The sequence below is a fragment of the Panulirus ornatus genome, chromosome 26 (assembly GCF_036320965.1).
Source record: "Panulirus ornatus isolate Po-2019 chromosome 26, ASM3632096v1, whole genome shotgun sequence".
NCBI lineage: Eukaryota > Metazoa > Arthropoda > Malacostraca > Decapoda > Palinuridae > Panulirus > Panulirus ornatus.
In genome coordinates this window covers 8,084,569-8,112,219 of record NC_092249.1, presented here as the reverse complement: position 1 = coordinate 8,112,219, position 27,651 = coordinate 8,084,569, and the positions used below count along the sequence as shown (strand labels likewise).

At 42.2% G+C, this 27,651-nt stretch overlaps 1 protein-coding gene across 5 annotated transcripts in view; it reads right to left on the bottom strand.

The window, feature by feature from the left end:
* LOC139757444 (uncharacterized) overlaps nucleotides 1-27,651 on the bottom strand; it is a 979,032-nt gene that overhangs the window by 404,643 nt on the left and 546,738 nt on the right. The gene's annotated exons all lie outside the window — the stretch shown is intronic.

Sequence of the window (27,651 nt, the reverse complement as noted above, 5' to 3'; positions counted from 1 at the left end):
CGATTCCCGTGTTCCGCTTTGGGCCAATCACCAACTACCTCACACGACCCTTGTAGGCCAATCAGCTTTCTACCCTGACTATAAACACGTTCGAAACTGCCAGGTCTGTCTCTCTCAACTACCCAAACGACCGCGTTGGTAGTTGCCCGATTCAGATACTGAATCACGTCTTAACGTAAACATTAAGATTAATGTTTGACTAACGTAAACATTATATGTACAATTATCTATTTAATAAAGGTTATCATTGCTAACTCCGAAATATTCTTGTATGCACCTCGAATAATTACATTGTGATAATTACATATAATACATATATAATAATAATAATAATTACATATTACTCTGAACTCGGTATGTTCTATTTATAGATATATATATATATATATATATATATATATATATATATATATATATATATATATATATATATACATACATATATATTTTTATTTCATATTTATTTTGCTTTGTCGCTGTCTCCCGCGTTAGCGAGGTAGCGCAAGGAAACAAACGAAAGAATGGCCCAACCCACCCACATACACATGTATATACATGCACGTCCATACACGCAAATATACATACCTATACATCTCAATGTACACATATATATACACACACAGACACACACACACACACACACACACATATATATATATATATATATATATATATATATATATATATATATATATATATATATATATATATATATATATATATATATATATATGTATATATATATACATATATATATATATATATATATATATATATATATATATATATATATATATATATATATGAGTGTGCGTGTGTGTGGACGTATGTATGTATGTATGTATGTATGTATTTGTCTGTTTTAATTCTTTTTGTTTATGTTATTCAGTTCTTCGTTCTTTTGTCTTCCATCTACGAAAAAAACTGCGACATACCATCAAAATTCCGGTCCGTCCTTCGTTATAACTTGGAAGGCCGTACTTGACACAAACTTCGTTATGTGAGTTTCGTATATAGAAACCGGAGGAATCTCCCATTTCGTTGTACTGAATCACAGATAGTCGCACGCATTCGTATTGTTATCTTATCTGGCTGACAGTAGGGGGGGGCAATAATAAAATGGCTGGAGAGGGGAAGAGAGAAAAAGAATTGAATTCCCTATAAACACAAGAGTCACTGGAGGCTGTAGCATATGACACTTAAACTCAAGAGATGCGATAAGTCCATGACTGTATCAATAGAGACACAAGACTCCTCCACACTATGCCTGGAGTCGTTAAGAATTACAACGGGGTACAATAAGGCCCTGGATATGTTTACGTAAAGTGTGTATTAGACAAAGGCAGGTTATGGTGGTTGGGTATGTCTGCATGCAGGTCGCGGCTTCCAGCAACTCGGTCGATCAACGGCCCTAACCCATAAGCCTGGATTCGTCTCGAGCTGTGGGGTGAGAAGACCTCCGGAGCCAACGTTGCATAAACATTAGATATAAGTCAGTTAAAATAATACCAAAAAAGTAGGCAGACACTGTTTATATATATATATATATATATATATATATATATATATATATATATATATATATATATATATATTCTTTTTCTTTCAAACTATTCGCCATTTCCCGCATTAGCGAGGTAGCGTTAAGAATAGAGGACTGAGCCTTTGAGGGACTACCCTCACCTGGCCCAATTCTCTGTTCCTTCTTTTGGAAAATTAAAAAAAAAACGAGAGGGGAGGATTTCCAGCCCCCCGCTCCCTCCCCTTTTAGTCGCCTTCTACGACACGCAGGGAATACGTGGGAAGTATTCTTGCTCCCCTATCCCCAGGGATAATATATATATATATATATATATATATATATATATATATATATATATATATATATATATATATATGTGATTACCATCTTGTGCCCGAGAGTCGAACCCAGGCCACCGAGGACAGCGTCTCCTGGGATACATTGTCTTCAGCTCCAGTATCCTACCCACTCCCTGTGGGTCTGCAGGGTGTGACAGGCCATCCACTCCCTGTGGGTCTGCAGGGTGTGACAGGCCACCCACTCCCTGTGGGTCTGCAGGGCGTGACAGGCCGCCCACTCCCTGTGGGACTGTAGGGCGTGACAGGCCGCCCACTCCCTGTGGGACTGTAGGGCGTGTCAGGCCGCCCACTCCCTGTGGGACTGTAGGGTGTGACAGGCCGCCCATTCCCTGTGGGACTGTAGGGCGTGACAGGCCGCCCATTCCCTGTGGGACTGTAGGGCGTGACAGGCCGCCCACTCCCTGTGGGACTGTAGGGCGTGACAGGCCGCCCATTCCCTGTGGGACTGTAGGGCGTGACAGGCCGCCCACTCCTTGATCTTGAGGACGGCACAATCGACCCAGGGGCGGCACACTGGCGTTGCCTCTAGCAGGTCCACATTGGCCGGTTCTGTCGTATTCATGGTCCACTGGTACACTGGCCGTCCACTGCTACCAGTGGCCTGGGTTGGAATCCCGGTCACACAACGGTAAGATTTTTGACTGATTTACATGTGAACATGACATATATATATATATATATATATATATATATATATATATATATATATATATATTTCATACTATACGCCATTTCCCGCATTAGCGAGGTAGCGTTAAGAACAGAGGACTGGGCCTTTGAGGGAATATCCTCACCTGGCCCCCTTCTCTGTTCCTTCTTTTGGAAAATTAAAAAAAAAACGAGAGGGGAGGATTTCCAGCCCCCCTCTCCCTTCCCTTTTAGTCGCCTTCTACGACACGCAGGGAATATGTGGGAAGTATTCATTCTCCCCTATCCCCAGGGATATATATATATATATATATATATATATATATATATATATATATGTATATATATATATATATTTTTTTTTTTTTTCAAACTATTCGCCATTTCCCGCGTTAGCGAGGTAGCGTTAAGAACAGAGGACTGGGCCTTTTTTGGAATATCCTCACCTGGCCCCCTCTGTTCCTTCTTTTGGAAAATTAAAAAAAAAAAACGAGAGGGGAGGATTTCCAGCCCCCCGCTCCCTCCCCTTTTAGTCGCCTTCTACGACACGCAGGGAATACGTGGGAAGTATTCTTAATCCCCTATCCCCAGGGATATATATATATATATATATATATATACTTTATGCATTTTGATGCAGCCAAAGGGATTGTATTTTGGCCATACTGGCCACCTGGCTGGTACCTTGCCTAAGGCAGTTTACACTCGGGGTTTGAAATGGCCAAAACCGGTTTGTATCCGAATATAAACTGGTAAAGGTGCATTACATCTATATTATTACGTGATTGCAATGTGTGTTACGGGGAGAAAGTTTTACACTGGTGTTGCCCCGTCTCTTAGCATTGCGTATGATTAATTTGTCTTTACTCTAATGTGAACACACACACACACACCAGCCTAAGCCAGATACCCATCTATCAACCATCCCCGTTGGCTGGTTGGGTGTAGGCCGAATGCCAGGCCCAAGATTCGAATCCATGCGGGTCCTAACCCCTGAAGGGCCCATGCTTACTCATAGTTGTAATCGCTGTCCACCACACCACGGAGGCCCGTAAGGAGTGTCGATCGCTTCATGATTTTGTGTGTGTGTGTGTGTGTGTTACATGATGATCTTGTACTGGTTTGATAACGAAACCGCTTCATTAGGCTAAGAACTGTTCATATTCTAAACCGACGAAGGGACTCGTGCCCTCCTATGGTCTTGAGGCTCCGTGAGGACCTATATCTGTGCTGCTGTCGACGATGGTGAGAGTGGCTCAAGTCTACTTCGTGGCTGTTACGTATCTTAATCATTCACCCAACAGTTCTATGCTCAATCGCAGATCTAAGCCAACGGCCTTTTCACGTATACGTATTTTCGACTGATGGCGAATGAGGGTACTTGATCTCCGCGTCCAGTGCAGCGCAAGGGTAAGTTTGGGGACATGGCTGGTGGGGACTAAGGATTGGCTTGATATATTAAGATTCAAAGCCATCCAAAAATGTAGGATTCTGCCCATTGGGGAGGTGCCGGAATGTGCAAATGGCTTAGAAGGCTTTTAAGAACAGATGTACATTTAGCAACCTTATAGTTGATATGGTCTATCAGCAAAGCCCTGGTTTCTGGTGTGAGACCTTGTGGTTTACATCTCTCCCGATGCAGGGTCCGTATTTCCTCTCTCACTTCATCGGGAGGCTATATTCTACCCAGTGACGCCCTTGTAAACTCCTGTATGATTTTGCTCTCATGTTATTTTAATCTTTTTGTCTCTTCCGTAGCCCCTGAGCCCCAGTGTCTCAGCCAAAAAAAGCTTCTTAATCTTTTATTTTCTATGAATCTTTTGTAATATTTTCCAGTCTCTTTAGGCCCCAACCCTACAGTTGTAAGAAAAACGTATAAACCTTTTGTTATATTTTGCGAGATATTTTTGGTTCAGTGCCACAACTCTAAACACACTAATCTTTTGTAATATTTTCCAGTGCCTCGTAAGCCCAGTGGCACAATTGCAAAAAATCGTTACTCTTTTGTTATATTTTCCAGTCTCTTTTGAGCAGTGTGCTACAGTTGAAAAAAAAAAATTATCAATCTTTTGTTATATTTTCCAGTCTCTTTTGAGCAGTGTGCTACAGTTGAAAAAAAAAAATTATCAATCTTTTGTTATATTTTCCAGTCTCTTTTGGGCCCAGTGCCACAGTTGTGAACTCCATCATAGTTTCTCTTTCATCTCTTAACCTCTTTTGTACGGGGGGGTTGAATCCGATGCCTCCAGCTGTACAGATCTGATGTGCTCAGGGTATCTGCTGACGAAGGGTGGTAGTGTATGTGAGGCGGCGTCCTAGTGAAAGGAACGTAGGGCTGTGTTCCCAATGGGAATGGGTCATCTGACGCCTGGGCTACGACTATCATGGTGACTGAAGGACACCTCCTATGACACCATCCTTGGGAATTCAAAGGTGTTACGACAACACAAGTGGGTCGTTTTACTATGCTTTACGACAACCTAAGGAGGTCGTTTCACTATGCTCTACGTCAGTACAAGTGGGTCGCATTTTCAGTATGCTTTACGACAGCATAAGTGAGTCGTTTTACCATGCTTAACGACAACCTAAGGAGGTCGTTTCACTGTGCTTTAAGACAACACAAGAGAGTCGCTTTCACTATGCTTTACGACAAGACAGGGGGTCGTTTTCACTATGCTTTATGACAACACAAGAGAGTCGCTTTCACTATGCTTTACGACAACACAAGAGAGTCGCTTTCACTATGCTTTACGACAACACAAGAGAGTCGCTTTCACTATGCTTTACGACAACACAAGAGAGTCGCTTTCACTATGCTTTACGACACAATGGAGGTCATTTCAGTATCCGTAATTACTTTATTTCAGCCTTCTTATGCTAAAGATTTTCTTTGAAAAGTTCTCTTCATCTTGGAACAGACGAGATTAATTCTTCTTCCGAAAGGAGTGAACAGAAAGGAGTAGGCAACAGCCAGAGAGACTGGAGTATCCACAGTGCACCACAGTTCATGCCGTATTCGCAAAAGCTTTCGCCCATGATCATGTGGACGACACTGTGTTCCCTCAGATAATATTACCGTGTGTGGGTAGGACAAAATATTCTCGCGTGCTGAGAGCATGACAGCTTTTATGATAATTAGATTAAGGTTTGTGAAATTACAGTAAATGGATGGAGAGAGGGAGAGAGAGAGAGAGTGGGTACAAAATCACGTACATTTTTTTCCCCCCGTGATTTATGTATTAGGTTCGCATATACTTGATACCGAGCGCAGTGCCTTGTTAATGTCAAGCTTTCCCTTAATGTTGGATTGGACGAGAGACCTGAAATGTAAGCATCGACAATAAGTTACGGCAATCATGCAATGCATCCGTTTATTTATGCTAGCTACCCCATGAATTATATTTATATATATATATATATATATATATATATATATATATATATATCATACAAACCTCCAATAGCCAGGATCGAACCCGGGACCCCTGTGCAACAGGCGGGAGCGCTACCGCTAGGCTATGATCGCGATCATAGCCTAGAGGTAGCGCTCCCGCCTGTTGCACAGGGGTCCTGGGTTTCGATCCTGGCTACTGGAAATTTGTATGTTCTATGAAGGTGCGCGTTCATATGCACTTTGTTCGTGTGTGTGTGTGTGTGTATATATATATATATATATATATATATATATATATATATATATCGACCAACCCATTTTATCGACCAACTCCTCGAGGTGGATGAATAGCTGGGTTGACTGTTTGACCGACTGCCCCAACCAGAATTCGAACCAATACGCTCGAGCTTAGGCGGTCCGCAAATACGTCACGCTCAGGAACACTATCCACCACACGTAATAAAAAAAGCAGTGTGTCATTGAAGAAAACTTTTCCTGCATATCATATAGATGAAAACTGATTGTGCACAAGATTTATTCTTGTTTAAGCGAGACATTACCAGCGTGAAGAATCAACTTAGTTGGGTCAATATATTGTATATAATTTCTGTTTCATTGGCCAGAAAATATAATTGTGGTTTTTTTCTATTCAATCTTCTCGAAGAGCAGAGAAAGACAACCCCCGAGCCATACGATTGAACGTTGTGTATGATATAACAATGTTGTGGAATTGACGGAGGAATTTCTTCCTGTGTCATGTCTTCGTTACATCGATGATGTCTGGGATGTCAGGAGTGATGCTAGAGGCTGGAAGTCCTGGACCGTCTTTTCTCCTGGACGGAGGAGACAGTGCCAGAGGAGACTCTGTCTTTCCTCTTGAATACAGAAGACGAAATCAGGAGAGATTTTGCCATATTTTTCTTTAAAGTAAAAAATGAGGCCAAGGGAGACTGTCTTTTATCTCCTGGAAGTAGGCTGCGAAGCCAGGAGAGACACTGTCTCTTTTCCTGGAAGTAGGAGAAGATATCAGAAGAGACTTTGCCTCTTATCCTGGATGTAGATGATGAAGCCAAAGAGACTTTGTCTCTTTTCCCGGAAGAAGGAGAGGAAGCCAGGAAAGGCTTTGCCTTTTCTCCTGTAAGTGAGAGTCGAGACCTGGAGAGACTTTGCCTCTTTTCCTGGAAGTAGGAGACGAAACTAGGAAAGACTTTGCCTCATTTCCTGGAAGAAGAAAAGGAAGTCATGAGAGACTTTGCCTTTTCTCCTAGAAGCGAGACAGACGAACCCAGGAGAAACTTCATCAACTGGAGTGAAAAAAGAATTGTTAATTTGCTCACAGTCATTGCGGGGAGAGGAGCTGCCGAAGGGAATTAGGAAACGGAACCTTGTTCCATGAATTGTTGACTGAGGCAAGAATACGAAAATCACAATCCTGGAATGATGAGATTAATTTGTCTTTTTTGATGTCGTTTGTTTGTGCTTTGCGCACAGCGCTCGAGTTCCAGAATTAAGAAATATGATTCCATTTTTTTTTCCAGTGGGTTGAGGGAATGGGGGGTGGGACTGATGATGAAAGAGATGAGGTTGTGTTCTTTCTTTCCCTGTGAGAAAAAAAAAAGAGGAAAGAAAAAGAAGTCTATGCTGGAAGTGCGAAGTGCAGATTACCTGTGGGTCTCAACAGCGTAAGACTGGTAAGCCAGGGCCAGGGCCGGACCGTACATGCAAATACATATGTTTTTCATATGTATTCGCCATTTCTCGCGTTAGTGAGGTAGCGTTAAGAATAGAGGACTGAACCTTAGAGGGAATATCCTAACTTGGCCTCTGTCTCTGGTTCCTCCTTTTGGAAAATTAAAAATGGAAGGGGAGGATTTCCAGCCCCCCGCTCCCTCCCCTTTTTGTCGCCTACGACACGCAGGGAATACATGGGAAATATTCTATCTCCCCTATCCCCAGGGATAACATGCAAGTATATACAGTAGAATAATTACGTTGTAAAAGTAGACATCTTTATATACCAACGCTCGGACCTGTTTCTACTTCCACGCCCCACTTCATGCTCGTGCTGTGTTGTGGCAGAGCCACGAGTAGACGAAGTTGGCCTCTGAGCGAAAATCCTCAATTCTTTCCTTCTTCAGCCTCACAGAAAATGATATTCCGGGAAGGAAGGATCTCCAGCCCCTCCCTTGTATCCTATTCCCGTCCCTTATAGTCGCCCCCTCAGAGCACACAGGATATACAGAGGTGATATTTTTATCTCTCCTCTCCTATCCTTCTGGAGAACAACTGCGATATATCTTGATATCTTGGAGAGGTACAGAAAGTAATATTCCCCCATAGCTTCGAGGAGAGTATATATGGTGGGAGTGGTAAGGGGGTAGTCTGCTCTCTCTACTGGGTATCGAACCCCAGTTACCACAGGGGCTGGGACACCCCAAGCGAGCTATTGCTACGCCCCATTACGGCATAAGAGCCGTTGTAACTTTGATGCCCGTCCGCCCCCGCGCTAGCTGTTCCATGGCTAGTGTTGCCTACCCCGCCTGTGGTAGTTCCACGTCCCTGTAAAACATTCTGATTTACTGTAAAAGTTACGGACGGTCACGGGGTGGTGGAGGGAGAGAGAGAGAGAGAGAGAGAGAGAGAGAGAGAGAGAGAGAGAGAGAGAGAGAGAGAGAGAGAGAGAGAGAGAGAGAGAGAGAGAGAGAGCTTACCTACGTAGAGAAGAGCTCCGCTGAGCGCTCGCCCGCACTCCTCTCTTGATGGGCAAAAGAGTTTCAAAACAGAGGCGTTTAGGGAGAGTCATGATCTGGAGGTGGGACAGCTGTGGTACAATAGTAAAGAGGTTGTCCAAATGGAGATATCTGTCAGGAGTACTCGAGATATCTCTTATGTGAGAGTGAAGTACCTATCTATCTATCTCTGTATCTGATTATCTATCTCTGTATCTATCTATCTATCTACCTATTTAGCGAGGTGCCCAGTTTAGTACCTATCTATCTATCTCTGTATCTGATTATCTATCTCTGTATCTATCTACCTATCTACCTATTTAGCGAGGTGCCCAGTTTATCAGCCAATTCCTAAGAAAGGATGAGCAGCTGGGTTGATTATGGACTAAGTGCCGGAACTAGGATTCGAACCCATACACGCTGTACAATCGTCGCCACCGAGCGGCCCGCGAATGCATCACGGTCAGCAACGCTAGCCGCTACACCAGAAGAACCAAAGAAGAACCAAAACGGTGTGGAAATTAAGTGCATTTCGAGAAAATAGTGTGTGTGGGGGTCGAATTCTTTGGCCGGGTCGGATATAGAGAAACTGAATTCGAGAAAAAAAAAAAAAAAAGGTGAAATTACAAGACGATAGTTCGGGCAGGGGGAAGGAAATGAGACTGGCGAAAGCATCATCAACAGCAGTGGAGAAGTTACGTGACAGAGGAAACTCGGGGAAACGCAAAGGTGAAATGGACACGTTAAGGAAAGTCTGCGATGGAGCAAAAAAAGAATTTTAGCGACTGTGTAAGTACGACCTATGACTCTCTCTCTCTCTCTCTCTCTCTCTCTCTCTCTCTCTCTCTCTCTCTCTCTCATATATCATCTATCATACCTGATCGTCATTTCCCCTGTCAGCGAGGTAGCGCTAAGAAACAGACGAAGAAAGACCTCATCTCTTCATATACACATATACATTTATATAGTACATGCACGCTCATACACGTACATATACATACATACACAAATACATATCAACATATACACACATACATACATATACACAGCCATATACACATATACCCATGTACATGTTCATAATCGTTTGCCTTCATTCATTCTCGGCGCCAACGCGCCCCACAGGAAACAGCATCGCCACCCCCTGTATCAGCGAAGTAGCACCAGGAAAGCACACACACACACACACACACACACACACACACACAGCCCAGCCTAAGCCAGGCACCCATTTATCGACCAGCCCCTTTGGAAGATGAACACCTGGGTGAGGTGTGAGGTGACTGTCACGCCCAGAATTCGAACCCATGCGGGTCTAACACCGAACTGGCCTGTGCGAGTCAAAGAATGTAACCACTACACCAAGGATGGTTGGAAGACTGTTTTAAGAGCAGCTACTGGAGTATTATTTAAATTTCATATATGTTTTTTCGGTAATCATTTTGCCTCGTCTTTCGAGCATCTTGAAATGAAAATTAAGGTACCTTAAGCCTTATGGCGTGTCGATTTCAACTATCTTAATGTATCAAACTTAATTTCGTCATAGACGAGTTTTTAGCTTCTAATTTCTCTAATGTTTAACGAATGGAGTTGTTTTTCTCAGACTACTCTGAACTGCCATGGTACTGGAGTGTTCTGAATCCACAAGAGAGATAGTAAAAGAGCGAAGGAACCTCTTCAAACAGAGAAGTGGAAAGACAGTCAAAGATATACGAAAAAAAATTAATGTTTGGAGAATAGGGAGGAAAGATGGAACGTTCTTATAAATTTATCTGGACAGTTGGTGGCCAACTGATCTATCTCCCGGTCATCATAATCCCAGAAGCTTTTCTTTTTCCTCGTACATGCTCGCCATTTCCCGCTACAGCGAGATAGCGCCAGGAGCAGACGAGAAAATGACCTCGTTGACTGCTTCTATGATTGTGGTTTTTCCTGGACCGCTTCACATAACCTGGTTCGTCCCACTAACAGCACGTCGCCATTGTATACCATCAATTCTATCCCATGCATGCCTCGCACCCTCTTGCATGTCCAAAATCGCTTCGTAGCTTTAAGACTCAGCCAGTTTTAGCACCTTGTATCACTACGGGGTCGAATGATCCGATGATTCTAAATCTTAAGAGAAAATGCAATTTTCAGTTCGCACCACGGTGGACTCGACCAATAGGACAGTTTAAGTCTTATAGCGGACATATGTATAATCTTCCCACCTCGGATTCCCGACAGACTTTCCACAAATAGACAAAACTTTTATGATATCAAAAGCTTGGCAGTGGAAATATATAAATATATTTTCGCGCCGGCGATTCCAAAGGCATATATTTTAACGCCTTGGACAAGCAGAAGCACAAGCAGATGTACATCGACATAGTTAGAATAGCAGATGCAGAGGAAAGCTTGCAGAGTGAATCCATCATGCATTATGCATCATACACTTAGTGATGATTACTTGAAGAGGAATTACTGAATAGTTACTATAGTAGTAGTAGTACTAATGGATGTGTGATTACCATTTGTGTGTTACGAGGAGAGAGTCTTACGCTCGTGTTGCTCCGTCTCTTAACCTGGTATATATGTACCATTTCTTTGTTCATATGTATGTATGCACACGCACACACACACACACACACACACACACACACACACACACACACACACCCGACGTTGAGCACGACGTTGTACGGCCCTTGAGCACGTCAATATAGCCCTTGAGCACGTCAACACGATTCTTCACCACTTCGTTACGACCTTTGGGTATGACTGCCTAATGCATGACCTCTCCCTCTAGGGTCAGGTCAAAGGTTACGCCAACATATCTAAGGGTCATTCCATTGTCCTCGAGAGGTTTGTGTTTCATACTTGGTCTCGTCTCTCTGTCTCATTTTCCATTTGACCTCGTCTCTCTAACTCGTTTTCATATGATCTCGTCTCTCTTCTCTGTATCACTTTAGCCTCGTCTGTCTCTTTTTTTTTCTTTGGCCTCGTCTCTCTATCTCTTTTTCCCTTTGGCCTCATCTCTCTATCTCTTTTTCTCTTTAGTCTCGTATCTCTATCTCTTTTCCACATTGGCCTCGTCTATCTCATTTTCCCTTTAGCCTCGTGTCTCTGTATCTATTTCCATGTGCTCTTCTCACACCCTTGTCATCAATTCCCACCCTATTCACAAATAAGCTACTTACATATATAAGTGTCTACTCATGAAACCAAATTAGGCATTATCACGGTCTACCGACCCCGTATTATGAGAGTAATTATACGCCTCTGATAGCAAATAAATTAATGATGATATACCCTTATCAATGCACTCGTAGTAAATCAAAAGACACAGCCCTCACTTTCCCCTTCCTATGGCAAAATCATTGGCTCACGATATATTTCTCACCCCCCAACAGACTCTCAAAAATATATACGATCCAAAAGCTCTCTCTATATATCTCTCTCGTCCCGCTAGGCGAACGGGATAGACCCTATAAATCAGGAGAGGCAGAAGGATAGAAGAGACGTCCATCGAAAAGCGTCCTCAGCTTGGGTCTTGTGATGTGGGTGCAGAGGGATGGCGACTTCACAATAGCTGTTGGTGATTGATAATGACAGCGCAGGTGAAATACGCCCATCCACTCTCGGCGGCTGGACGATGCCGAAGAGTCTCTTGGTTGACGGGGAGGGGAGTCACAACAGTTGTTAGTGCAGCTGCTGCTGTCTTCGCTGGTGATGAATGGGGAAGCGACTGTAACGATCCAAGGGCGCTGTTGACATGGGAAGGTCAAGGGGTGACGACTCAAGCATAAGATAAACGTTAACCCTTCGTGTTTAATACAGGTATGTCAATCTTCATTTGAACTTTAACGATATATATATATATATATATATATATATATATATATATATATATATATATATATATATATATATATATATATATATATATATATCCTAGCCTAAGCCAGGCACCAAATTATCGATCATGCAGCTCCGAGGTGAGGATGAATAGCTGGATGAACTGTGGACTGACTGTCGCGTAAAGGATCCGAACCTGGACCTCATATAATCCTTCTGGGAAACGTTTCATAATACTTGAAATTCATTTAAAATGTTAAACTAACGCTTTTTGGAAATACAGATATTAACCCTATTTCGTTCAACATTACACTCTGTTCCACTTTTAAGGATCCGTTTTTCTTTCCGTTTAGAATTTTCATCGGCAACTGAGGTAAATTCAAAGAAGTGAAATTATAATTCTCAGTTACAGTTTATATACTGTACTTGGTAGCCTTCTCTTATTTTCTCAATTGTATCAAAACGCCAAAGGCCATACAGTGCGTCTGCTTGATACGAAGGCAAACTCAAACCCCATTGCACATCAGCCAATTTATCTAACCTCCCTCCAACATTTTTAAGACAAAAGAAAACAAGGCTCCGAAGGAGGAGGACTGGCAGGAGACGTGTTGGGGAGAACCATCTCTTCTTGTGGGATCTCAATGGACCTGAAGAAGCGACCACTTAGCGAAGATTTAGAGAGGATTCCTTGGGCCTATCAACTGCGTCAGCTCCCTCGCGACAGACTTCTGGCACAGCAACAAAACAATTTACTATAGCAGCTCGAGACACACTCTCTCTCTCTCTCTCTCTCTCTCTCTCTCTCTCTCTCTCTCTCTCTCTCTCTCTCTCTCTCTCTCTCTCTCTCTCCATCAATCAATCTATCTATCTATCTATCTATCCATCTCTCGTCTTTCCGGGGGAGAATGTCGTCGCCTAAGTAAAGGAAATATATCCATTTCCAACAACAGGAAGAAAAACAGATAGAAAGAAAATATCTTTCCAATATCGTTCGTCTTGAGGTTGGGTATTGGTGGATGGAAGGTCTCACTCAAGATCTGGAGGGTTGGGTAAAGTAGCTGTTTTCTGTTCTGGTACGCGAGTACCTCTGCCACCTTAAAATGGCTTCATTTGCACACCTCCAGCTCTGTCTGTTATGTTTACTGTACTGAAACAAAGCATATATATATATATATATATATATATATATATATATATATATATATATATATATATATATATATATATATATATATACATATATATATATATATATATGTGCGCTACCTCGCACACATGCGGGAGGAGGGGATTGTTATTTCATGAATAAGGGCAGACAGTATGAATTATGTGTGTATATATATATATATATATATATATATATATATATATATATATATATATATATATATATATATATATATATATCAACTGACTGTTATATTTCTCTCTTGTGTCTCCCCTGATGAGATGTGATTATTACACGAAAGTGCACTTGGGAACTTTTCGTGTTTCATTTTCCCCGTGGACTCATAGGAATATACATATATATATATATATATATATATATATATATATATATATATATATATATATATATATATATATATATATACGTTGAGATGTATAGGTATTTATATGTGCGTGTAAGGACGTGTATGTGGGTGGGTTGGGCCATTCTTTCGTCTGTTTCCTTGCGCTACCTCGCTAACGCGAGAGACAGCGACAAAGTATAATAATAATAATAATAATAATAATAATAATATAATAATAATAATAATAATAATAATAATAATAATAATAATATACATACATATCATGCACTGGAAACATGAAATCGAAGTAAACAATTTACCACTAGGCGCCAAGGATCCGAACCCGATTGATCTGACACCCTAGTCAAGTTATCCTCTCGGCCACGAAGGGACAAAAGTATTTCATCTCTCGTCAAGCTGAGCTCCAGTGAGATCCCACGTCATTGCACGTGTGGCTTTAAGGCTGAACGAAAGCCCACAAGCATAAGGGGTGCAAAACACCAGATGCATCAACACTCGAGCATGTCCTTACACACGAAACTGATGGAGACAATTTCCCACTAAGCGACCAGGATTCAAAGTCGGGCTATGTGAGTGATCTCCAAATGCATTTTGATCTATAACACTCCCAAAGTGCTGAAGCTCTGACCAGCCAGCCACCCAGATCATCACCTCGACCCACTCATCTGTCCTACAGCTAGTCACAGAGGTACACGCTCATCCAACCCACCAATTCATCAAGTAATTATTCAACCATCAGGTTATAATGACCTGGGACCCTGTCGACCATTCAACTTGCCCAACAGGGACCTTTGTAAATCAACCACCCTCTTCTGTGTAGACAGGTGATTATAGAAATCCCAACAACGTTTGGATTAATCTATCAGTCTGAACTCAAGACCCTTTGGTTCACGTCGTGAAAAATACCAACTCGTATAAACAGTCTATGCAAATCAAACGCCCTATATGACCAGCCAGCCAGGTAGACACTTAACCATTTAGTCAGATGTCAGTCCAACTTATCAACCAGTTTTCCAGCCAGTCAGCCAGTTTATCAACCAGTTTTCCAGCCAGTCAGCCAGTTTATCAACCAGTCAAACAACTCATCTACCACTCAGCCAGCTCACCAACCGATCAGACAGTTCATCAACCAGTCAGCCAGCTCATCAACCAGTCAGCCAGGTTACTAACCAGTCAGGGAGCTTACCAACAAGCTCATCAACCAGTGAGCCAAGTTACCAACCAGCTCATCAACCAGTCAGCCAGCCCATCAACCAATCAGCCAAGTTATCAACCAGTCAGGGAGCTTACCAACCATTCCAACAAACGCTCAGTCACCTCACTAACCAGTCAAACAGCTCAACAACACAGGTCAGCCATTTCAACAACCAGTTAAGGAACTCACCGACCAGTCAACCAGTTCACAAAGCAGTCAGACATTGGACCAACGAGTCAGCCAGAACAACCAGTCAGCCAGTTCACCAAGCAGGGGCTCCTGGAGCAAAAAGTCCCCATCCTAGACATCCACCATAGGTAATGGTGCTCCCGTGGTACAGATTGTGGTGGTGGTGGAGGTGGTGTTGGTGGAGGAGGAGAGTGGTGTGCGAAGCACAAACGCCCTGAAATACTCCACCGTGTAGGGAGGGAGATAAACAGAGATAGGGAAGGATAACGAGGGTGATAATCATGTGGAAAAGATAGACGAGAGAAGTGACGAGGACAGAAGTGTCATTAGCGAGGGCGACACATGGAAGTAATCAGGAAGGGGGAGGGAGATGTGTGGAGGAAAGGAAAACACTGCCACTGAAAACTTGCTGCTAAATATGAAGGGAGACATTTTCTGACCGTGATATTGGCCCGGGAGGGAAGTGGGAAGGATTCAGAGAGAGGGGAAAAAAAGGAATTATGTATAGAAAACGTGTGCAAGTGGATGGAAATATTGACAATGGCGAGATGCAATTATGTTTACAGTAAAGTGTTGATGTTTAGATTATTGGCATTCAGAGAGGGTTGATATATGAGCAGAAAATGTGATACAGAACGAGCAGGTTCGAGTGCTGACTTCGTCAGTCGTTACACAGTTAATCCAGCTCTTCATCCTCCCCTCGGGGTTTGTCGATAAATTGAGTACCTGGCTTAGGCTTTGTGTATATAGTTTCCGTTCTTACCACCGGGAAATGGAACTCGATACACTCCCAAGTGCACTCTCATGTAATGATCTCATCATCAGGGGAGATACAAGAAGGAAATATATGTCAGTTGATATACAACGAAGAGACGTAGCTAGGACGCCATTTGGTAAACAAATCACTTGTAAGGTCTTACCACTTTCAACTTGCAGGGAGATGTCGTATAGGTGGAAATGAATACGTGTGGAATCATTTAACTTCTTTAAACTCTTACATTTAAGGATAAAACGAATATCACGAATATCATTTCACTCCATGAAACACGAAATTTGAAAAGACAAAACGCATTCTTGGCGTACTGGGACAGTCTTCCGATGGACTGGTCACAGATCGCAATCAGAGAAACTAAACACTAAGACCTGAAACCCTGGGCGAAATACATGATCAAATATAAGACAGACGAAGGGCTACATGCGTCCTACCTCAAGGCTGATCATATACTGAACTGAAAACAGAAAACCCTGGAGGTAAAGAACTCCTGTTCTACGGCTGGCCATAGACCAGTGTAGACCGAGGCAGCTACAAATATCGTCTGAGACGAAGGAAAAACAGCTCACTGTTTACCTTGCAGTGGAGAGGGTGTGTTTGTTGCCCAGGATGGTCTGGGTCAATACCGGAGGCCAGGTGATGGAACTGGGGAAAATAAAATGTCAGGAATCGTATTTTTTGGACTGTGATGAGGTGAGGAGATGAGCCTTTTGAGTCAGTGAGGGATGGTCTGAAAATTTGTGTGAGGTAGTGAGAATGGATGTGAGTGATGTGTGAGAGATGGGGGGGTTCTGTGTTTGGTTTTTTTGAGTTGTTAATGGTCCAATAGTATCTGCAGTCTCAATAGGGCTAGTCTGTGAGATGTACTTTATATAATGATATTCGTAAATGTCCTTTGAATTCCCATGAAGGGATTCGAAACTGTATAGTAACAGTAGCGGAGGAGGAAGCGTTGTTCTGAGCATCGAATTCGGTGCTTGAAATATGTCGGATTTGTCTGGGGAATGTTAAGGCCTCTGTTGATATCTGCTGGCGACTCTTGGGTCGCCTCTGTCAAAAACTAAGATTCATTAGCTTCGTTGATTCTCATAATATCTTGGGATATCATCACAGTGGCTCCCAAGACAAAATGTCTAACCAAAGATTGAGAGAAAACGCCTCACCTCACGTCTTTCCATCTTCCTTCTCATAAGTTAAAATTCAGGAACTTTTTACAGTACTTCAAGTTGCAAGTTTCTTCGATCCTCAATAATTGCGAAAACTCTAATTAAAATCGATGTATCCGCGAGAAATGTGGCGCAAGTGTTGAAGATAATTATTTCCATAATATCCATATATATATATATATATATATATATATATATATATATATATATATATATATATATATATATATATATATCATTTTATCATACTTTGTAGCAAAGAAACAGAGGAGAGAATGGTCCAACCCGCCCACACACTCATGTATATACATACACGCCCACACACGCGGATATACATACCTATACACTTTAATGTATCCATACATATATATACACAGACAAATACATCTATACACTTGTATATATTCATACTTGCTGCCCTCAGCCATTCTCGTCGCCTTCCCGCCACACATGAAATGACAACCCCTTCCCCCTACACGCGCGCGAGGTAGCGCTAGGAAAAGAACAAAGGCCACATTCGTTCACACTCAGTCTCTAGCTGTCATGTGTAATGCACCGAAACCACAGCTCCTTTTCCACATCTAGGCCCAAAAAAAACATTCCATATTTTACCCCAGACACTTCACAGCACGTTGACTCCGGTATACCATATCATTCCAATTCACTTGCACGCCTTTCACCCTCCTGCATGTTCAGGCCCCGATCGCTCAAAACCTTTTTTACTCCATCCTTCCACCTCCAATTTGGTCTCCCACTTCTCCTCGTTCCCCTCCACCTTTGACATATATATCCTCTTTGTCAATCTTTCCTCACTCATTCTCTCCATGTGACCAAAACATTTCAATACAACCTCTTTGCTCTCTCAACCACACTCTGTTTATTACTACACATTTCTCCTACCCTTTCATTACTTACTCGATCAAACCACCTCACACAACATATTGTCCTCAAACATCTCATCTCCAACACATCCACCCTCCTCCGCACAACCCTATCTATAGCCTACGCCTCGCAACCATATAACATTTTTGGAACCAAAATTGCTTCAAACATACCCATTTTTGCTTTCCGAGGCAATGTTCTCGCCCTCCACACATTTTTCAACCCTCCCAGAACCTTTGCTCCCTCCCCCACCTGTGACTCACTTCTGCTTCCATAGTTACATCCGCTGCTAAATCCATTCCCAGATATCTAAAACACTTCACTTCCTCCATTCAAGCTTACCTCCCAATTGACGTGTCCCTCAACCCTACTGTACCTAATAACCTTGTTCTTATTCACATTTACTCTTAGCTTTCTTCTTTCACACACTTTACCAAACTCAGTCACCAGCTTCTGCAGTTTCTCACCCGAATCAGCCACCAGCGCTGTATCATCAGCGAACAACAGCTGACTCACGTCCAAAGCCCTCTTATCCACAACAGACTGCATACTTGCCCCTCTCTCCAAAACTCTTGCATTCACCTCCCTAACAACCCCATCCATAAACATATTAAACAACCACAAAGATATTACGCAGCCCTGCCGCAAACCCACATTCACTGGGAATCAATCACTTTCTTCTCTTCCTACTCGTACACCTGCCCTACATTCTCGATGAAAACTTTTTACTGCCTTTAGCAACTTGCCTCCCACACCATATACTCTTAATACGTTCCAAAGAGCATCTCTCTATCTCTACTTTAAGGCACATGTATATTGAGAGTGACTGTGACCTTACGAGCATCCTAAACACCTGAAGAAGGTGATCAAGATTTTTTCAGTTGATGGATGTAGTAGCTTAATGTCCCCTGGCAGTTGATAGCCCTTCGGGCTTGACGTTAAACAGCCTTAACGGCCATTTATCAGCTAATAACCACCGTCAATTGATAGGCCTTCAGGCCTAGAAATACAATGTACATTTCTTTTTTATAGGGGAAGCGGAAATACATCTTCTGACACAATACAACGCCGAATAAATCAGGGTGCAAAAGAAAATAGATTAAGCGGATTGCTCCCCCCCAATTTTTATCTTTTACTGAACTAGGATTGCAGGGAACAGCAAATCCAATTACACCGGGGAACTTTTTTAAACTGATTTCGCAGCAGCGTGGTAATTGGCTGGGTATATTAGCCTGTGTAATCCAACAGCAATTTCAATCACCAGTCCAGTTATAGTGCATCATTCAAATTAAACTTCTTGCGAAGTGTTTTAACTGGCAAAGAACTGAACCCGAGTCCAGGTAAATAAGTTAAGCGTGTACATTGCTTAGAGTCATACCGATAAGTTAAGCGTGTACATTGCTAAGAGTCATACCGACATTTATATATATATATATATATATATATATATAGGTATGCTGTTACGACTGTGGTTATGTGTACTGAAAATAAAGGGGAGTGGGGGGAGGAATGGGATGTATTTAGGGAAGCAGAGATGACTTGCGCAAAAGATGCTTGTGGCATGAGAAGCTTGGGAGGTGCGCAGATTAGAAAGGGTAGTGAGTGGTGGGATGAAGAAGTAAGATTATTAGTGAAAGAGAAGAGAGAGGCATTTGGATGATTTTTGCAAAGAACTAATGCAAATGACCGGGAGATGTATAAAAGAAAGAGGCAGGAGGTCAAGAGAATGGTGCAAGAGGTGAAGAAGAGGACAAATGAGAGTTAGGGTGAGAGAGTATCATTAAATTTTAGGGAGAATAAACAGATGTTTTAGAAAGAGGTAAATAAAGTGCGAAAGACAAGGGAACAAATGGGAACAAATGGGGCAAGTATGCAGTCTGTTGTGGATGAGAGTGCTTTGGAAGTGAGTCAGTTGCTGTTTGCTGATGATGCAGCGCTGGTGGCTGATTCATGTGAGAAACAGCAGAAGCTGGTGACTGAGTTTGGTAAAGTGTATGAAAGAAGAAAGCTGAGAGTAAATGTGAATAAGAGCAAGGTTATTAGGTACACTAGGGTTGAGGGTCAAGTCAATTGGGAGGTAAGTTTGAATGGAGAAAAACTGGAGGAAGTGAAGTGTTTTAGATATCTGGGAATGGATTTGGTAGCGGATGGAACCATGGAAGCAGAAGTCAATCATAGGGTGGAGGAGGGGGCGAAAGTTCCTGGAGCGTTGAGGAATGTATGGAAGTCGAGAACATTATCTCGGAAAGCAAAAATGGGTATGTATGAAGGAACAGTGGTTCCAACAATGTTATATGGTTGCGAGGCGTGGACTATAGATAGAGTTGTGCGGAGGAGGGTGGATGTGCTGAAATGAAATGTTTGAGGACAATATGTGGTGTGAGGTGGTTTGATCGAGTAAGTAATAATAAGGTAAGAGAGATGTGTGGTAGTAAAAAGAGTGTGGTTGAGAGAGCAGAAGAGGGTGTTTTGAAATGGTTTGGTCACATGGAGAGAATGAGCGAGGAAAGATTGACCAAGAGGATATATGTGTCAGAGGTGGAGGGGACGAGGAGAAGTGGGAGACCAAATTAGAGGTGGAAAGTTGGAGTGAAAAAGATTTTGAGTGATCGGGGCCTGAACATGGAAGAGGGTGAAAGGCCCCCAAGGAATAGAGTGAATTGGAACGATGTGGTATACCGGGGTCGACGTGCTGTCAATGGATTGAACCAGGGCATGTAAGAGTCTGGGGTAAACCATGTAAAGTTCTATGGGGCTTGGATGTGGAAAGAGAGCTGTGGTTTCGGTGCATTATACATGAGAGCTAGAGATTGAGTGTGAATGAATGTGGCCTTTGTTGTCTTTTTCTAGCGCTACCTCGCGCACATGTGGGGAGAGAGGGTAGTTATTTCATGTGTGGCGGGGTGGCGATGGAAATGAATAAGGGCAGACAGTATGAATTATGTACATGTGTTTATATGTATATGTCTGTGTGTGTATATATATGTATACGTTGAAATGTATAGGTATGTATATTTGCGTGTGTGGACGTGTATGTATATACATGTGTATGTGGGTGGGTTGGGCCATTCTTTCGTCCGCTTCCTTGCGCTACCTCGTTAACGCGGGAGTCAGCGACAAAGTATAATAATATATAAAATATAAAGTTATTATTATTATTATTATTATTATTATTATTATTATTATTATTATTATTATTATCATTACTATCATTATTATCATCATCATTATCATTATTATTACTATTATTACCATTATTATTATTATCATCATCATTATCATTATTATTACTATTATTACCATTACTATTCATATTATTATTACTACTATTATATTTACTATCTTTTTATTATCATTATCATTATCGTTGCTATAGTGAAGGAATGTAAGCAGAGAATATATAAGGCGTGCATCAGCGAAGCAGCGTATGAAAGACACAGACAACAGGGAATGAAGACAGGAACATAAGGAACGAAGAGGAAAGAAATTGTGAAGAGAAAATCATGGTTAAGGCCCCCGGAATAAGCCAAACTTTACCAAAAATCATCATCAGTAAATTGTAGGTTATGAATCGGTTCATCAGGCAAAAGGGATTCGAGCAGGAGACTTGCGGATAGCAAGTGAATACGCAAATGATTTTAAAATGGCAGTTTGAGGAGTGTATTTGCAGGGGCGGGCATCACAGCAATCCACGCTGAAGAGACGGGATGTTGAAGGGAATTTGGAACGACGTAAACAGACTTCGTGTCTTGGCTTACATAAGACAAATGGTCCAAAGAGGATTGCCACTAGCGTCCAGTAGCTCTCCACACGAAGATTAAGATATTGGTCAGGACTTATCAAGAATGGAATGTGGTGGTATAGGGAATGGAAGAAAGCAAATGCTACCGTTATCCTTAAGAAAGGCTGTTAAGGAATGGACCCCCGAATCAAAGGCTTTATATCACTAATGACTGTGTGTGGACTTTGATGCGAGTTTACAACTATTTTGTAACACGGTCACACATTCCCTTTGCAGGGAATAGGAAGCTTGAGCTATAGAAAAATCACAGGTGTTACTGCTTTTGTGATGAAATTCTTAAAGTTTTCACTACTGTCATTACTATCATTATTATTAGCATTACTGTCATTATCATAATTACTATTGATAGCAGTAGCAGTAATACCATCATTATCATTACTACTAATACTACTACTGATTAACAGTATTTACAATGTTATTATTATCAACATTAGTAATATTATATGTAGTTATAGTAGTAGTAGTAGTAGTAGTAGTAGTAGTAGTAGTAGTAGTAGTAGTAGTAGTAGTAGCAGCAGTAGTAGTAGTAGTAATAGCAGTAGTAGTAGTAGTAGTAGTAGTAGTAGTAGTAGTAGTAGTAGTAGTAGTAGTAGTAGTAGTAGTAGTAGTAGTAGTAGTAGTAGTAGTAGTAGCAGTAGCAGTAGTAGTAGTAGTAGCAGTAGCAGTAGTAGTAGTAGTAACAGTAGCAGTAGCAGTAGTAGTAATAGCAGTAGTAGTAGTAGTAATAGAAGTAGTAGTAGTAGTAGTAGCAGTAGTAGTAGTAGTAGTAGCAGTAGTAGTAGTAGTAGTAGTAGCAGTAGTAGTAGTAGTAACAGTAGCAGTAGTAGTAATAGCAAGAGCAAGAGTAGTAGTAGTAGTAGTAGTAGTAGCAGTAGTAGTATCATTATCATTATTACTATCATCATCACATCATGATCATAATCACAACTATTCCATTCAATTGTTCTTAGTGTTTTCTCATTTCTCACACGAATTCTACGAGTACTCTGTGTTCTATGTCTTTCTCTGCCCTAGCGCTCGCGCGCACACGTGTGTGTGTGTGTGTGTGTGTGTGTGTGTGTGTGTGTGTGTGTGTGTGTTACTGCCTGTGGTAACAGGCTCGTTGGATTAATTAAAACTTTGCTCTTGGAAGTTCTGCTGCCTCTGGCGTCTCCATGTTGCAGTCTGCATCTGGACCTTTTTAAGGCATGGCATCCCATCTTTTTTCTCTCTCGTTTTTTTTCCTGCTTTGGTCTGTATTTGGAGTGTCTTTTATTTTTTGTTTCAGTCTCTTTTGTATTATGCAGTGTGTGTGTGTGTGTGTGTGTGTGTGTGTGTGTGTGTGTGTGTGTGTGTGTGTGTGTGTGTGTGTGTGTGTTTGCTATTTTTGTATTACGGGAAGAGAGTTTCACACTCGTGTTACGCCGTCTCTTAACCTTTTCTGTATGTACCAATCTTTACTCCTATGCACACACACACACACACACACACACACACACACACACACACACGCACACACACTAGCCTATGCCTTTGTATGTGTGTGTGTGTGTGTGTGTGTGTGTGTGTGTGTAATTACCTATATAGAGAGTACAGAGAAGGAGTTTTACAATCATGAGGCCTCATTTCTTGCATATGCCTTTGTCAGAAACTTCTCAGATATAAAACATAAGATACAAATCATAAGAAATATGTCTTACCCTTCCCAAAATATAGTCTCCCTTAACCAGATACGCCAGACCGGGTCACAGAAAAGACACGAGAAAACAGAGAAAAATAGCGTGGGCTAAAATCACATTAGATGTCGCCAGAGGGGTATAATTACCTCCGTTGATGAGCTTCAGCTCAAGGGAAGACGTGGGTGTAACTGGTATTAAGGGAGTAATTAAAGGATGAATGTGTTTAGTGTTCCAAGGGGGAAATATACATACAGGTCGCAACGCCAAAGTCTCCCCAGCTGACAGCACAAGAAAGCGCCTGACGTTAGCGAGAGAGACACACCTGTAACTTCAGACCTGAAAATGAGCTGAAGTACTCCGTTGCTGAAGCCGATCATTGGTTAATCATGCGTGTAAAGTCGAGAATCAAATCAAGATACGATTGTGTAAATGTGAAAGTCTGATATCTGTCACTCTACACATATCAGACGTGAATTGGGGAATGTGTATAAATTCAAAGGCTGTATTGTACACACGGTAATAAAGTATATATATAAATATATATATATATATATATATATATATATATATATATATATATATATATATATATATATATATATATATATATATATATATATGGATCTGGAGAAAGCATATGATAGAGTTGATAGAGATGCTCTGTGGAAGGTATTAAGAGTATATAGTGTGAGAGGTAAGTTGCTAGAAGCAGTGAACAGTTTTTATCCAAGTTGTAAGGCATGTGTACGAGTAGGAAGAGAGGAAAGTGATAAGTTCTCAGTGAATGTCGCTTTGCGGCAAGGGTGCGTAATGTATCCATGGTTGTTTATGGATGGGGTTGTTAAGGAGATGAATGCAAGAGTTTTGGAGAGAGAGGCAAGTATGCAGTCTGCTGTGTATGAGAGGGCTTGGGAAGGGAGTCGGTTGTTCGCTGATGATACAGAGCTGGTGGCAGATTCGAGTGAGAAACTGCAGAAGTTGGTGACTGACTCTGGTAAAGTGTGTGAAAGAAGAAAGTTGAGAGTAAATGTGAATAAGAGTAAGGTTGTTAGGTTCAGTAGGGTTGAGGGACAAGTTAAATGGGAGGTAAGTTTGAATGGAGAAAAACTGGAGGAAGTGAAGTGTTTTAGATATCTGGGAGTGGATTTGGCAGCGGATGGAACCATGGAAGCGGAAGTGAGTCGCAGGCCGGGGGAGGGGGACGAAGGTTCTGGGAACGTTGAAGAATGTGAGGAAGGCGAGAACGTTATCTCGGAGAGCAAAAATAGGTATGTTTGAAGGAATAGTGGTTCCAGCAATGTTATATGGTTGCGAGGCGTGGGCTATAGATAGGGTTGTGCGGGGGAGGGTGGATGTGTTGGGAATGAAATGTTTGAGGACAATATGTGGTGTGAGGTGGTTTGATCGAGTAAGTAATGAAAGGGTAATAAAAAGTGTGTGGTTGAGAGAGCAGAGAAGGGTGTTTTGAAATGGTTTGGTCACATGGAGAGAATAAGTGAGGAATGATTAAGAAAGGGGATATATGTGTCAGAGATGAAGGGAACGAGGAGAAGTGGGAGACCAAATTAGCGGTGGAAGGATGGATTGAAAAAGATTTTGAGCGATCGGGGCCTGAACATGACGGAGGGTAAAAGGCGTGCAAGGATTAGAGTGAATTGGAACGATGTGGTATACCGAGGTCGACGTGCTGTCATTGGATAGAACCAGGTCATGCGAAGCGTCTGGAGTAAACCATGGGAAGTTTTGTGGGGTCTGGATGTGGAAAGGGAGCTGTGGTTTCGGTGCATTACACATGACAGCTTGGGACTAAGTGTGAACGAATGCGGCATTTGTTGTCTTTTCCTAGCAATACATCTCGCTCGCGCGGGGGGATCGGGGTGCCATTTTCATGTGTGGCGGGGTGGCGACGAGAATGGATGAAGGCAGCAAGTATGGATACGTATATATGTATATGTCTGTATACGTATGTATATATATGTATACGTTGAAATGTATAGGTATGTATTTCTAAGAGTCCACGAGAAAAATGAAACACGATAAGTTCCCAAGTGCACTTTCGTGTAATAATCACTTCATCAGGGGAGACACAAGAGAGAAATATAACACTCAGTTCAAATACAACGAAGAGACGTAGCTAGGACGCCATTTGGCAAACATACGATTGTCGAAGATCGTCTTGGAAAATCGCATGTTTACCAAATGGCGTCCGATGCATTTCGAAATGGTCAGTACGAATTCCGTCGTCTCGGTTAGGTTGGCTAGAGGGAATGTAAGATAAATTTTCTGATAACTACAGTCACTCCACTTTATAGTTATTTCCACCAAAATATGAGATCAGTATAACAATTCATTATGGCAAATGGGAGGAGATGTCGCTAGTCATCGATATACCACACTATGAAAGCAGGTATACCGGTCAGAGGCTAGACCAATGGGCATTTTTCAAAATCCTTCAGCCTTGGTGTCATATTGTTTGACACGATAAGTGGCAAGATACTGTTTTTCAGCGTTGTGCACCTAATCCATCCCTGTAAGACCTGGAGTAGAAGTAATGATGGTAGATTTTGGCAGCTCAGGTCCAGACAGCAGAAGAGAGAGAGAGAGAGAGAGAGAGAGAGAGAGAGAGAGAGAGAGAGAGAGAGAGAGAGAGAGAGAGAGAGAGAGAGAGAGAGAGAGAGAGAGAGAGAGAGAGAGAGAGACGTGTAATTCTAATTCCTTTTAAGCATACATGACCTCTTGTCTTGCTTGGGGGTGAATTTGTTAATGATGGCCTTGTACTCGTGCCATGGGCCTAGATCCTATCATCCCAGATGACATCCTCTCGACCATGCAAGTCCTAAGTTCATTTCATTAATGGGATCTGATCCCAACAGTGAATTACCATAAGCCTCTTTCTACACCAAGGGGAAGGGTATACATATGTTTGTTCCTCTCGTCCACAGAAGATCTTATTACTACAATTCTCAACTCTATCAAGTTTTAACCTCAGTGAGGATGAGTGTGCTAGCGAGTCTGGCTGTAGATGGTACAGTACAGCGCAGGCTCATCCTTGAGGGAGTTAAGCAAGGCTTGCTACGGTGCATCAGTCCTGGGCTTTGCTCCTTTAGAGGCTGCGTCCCCACAAGAAACAAAAACCGAAATAAAATGGGTGAAAAAAGGAGAAATTCCTAGAACTCACTACGTCATCAAAATATTGTCCGAATATTGGGAAGACCGATTGAGCCTGATCAAATATCTAGTCGTCCCCGAGAGTATCTAGATGAACCTGCATCCCTGACACAGAATGGAGATCTAGTGCCACCAGATCGCTACTGAGAATCGGTTATTTCTGCCTTTGCCTCAATGTACCTGACGCAGGTCTGCAATATATCTTGCGATGTTGGAGGCTCCAATCTCGCACGGAAGTCCACATCAAGGCCGGGTGTTAGAGGACACACGAATAGGGCAAAAGATACACAAGACAAAAATAACTTTCCCCTATTTTCTATCTGTCTTGTCCCCTTTTCAAAGGAGTTCGGGGGAAAGAGGATAGAAGGACCCTTCCTAAACAGGGATTTGCAAAGAAGTCGAATCACTTCAAGATCACTCGATGTTGAACTCTACTTTCTGCGTCGATCACAGGATCTAGGACCCTCTCGTCGACTAACCAGCCTGTTGGTCGAGTAAGCCATCTGAGTGGAGAGAATCGTTCGCCTCGTCCAACGGTGTCATGCGACGGACGTGAGCCAGGAGACGTGGTGCTGCTGAGGAGGAAGACGTTAAGAGATCTTCAACGCGAAGTTTGGTTACCTCGTAGTGACAACTAGGGAATCCACAGGTCACGGGGGCACGTGAGTGGCCACACACCACACCATACCAAGTACTACTGACCCGTAGCGGACACAACGAGCCAACCACTGTGGAAGATTTCCCCGTCAGTAGCAGATAGTCCTACTCGCCTCCCCTCAGCAGCTCATTAGAGCC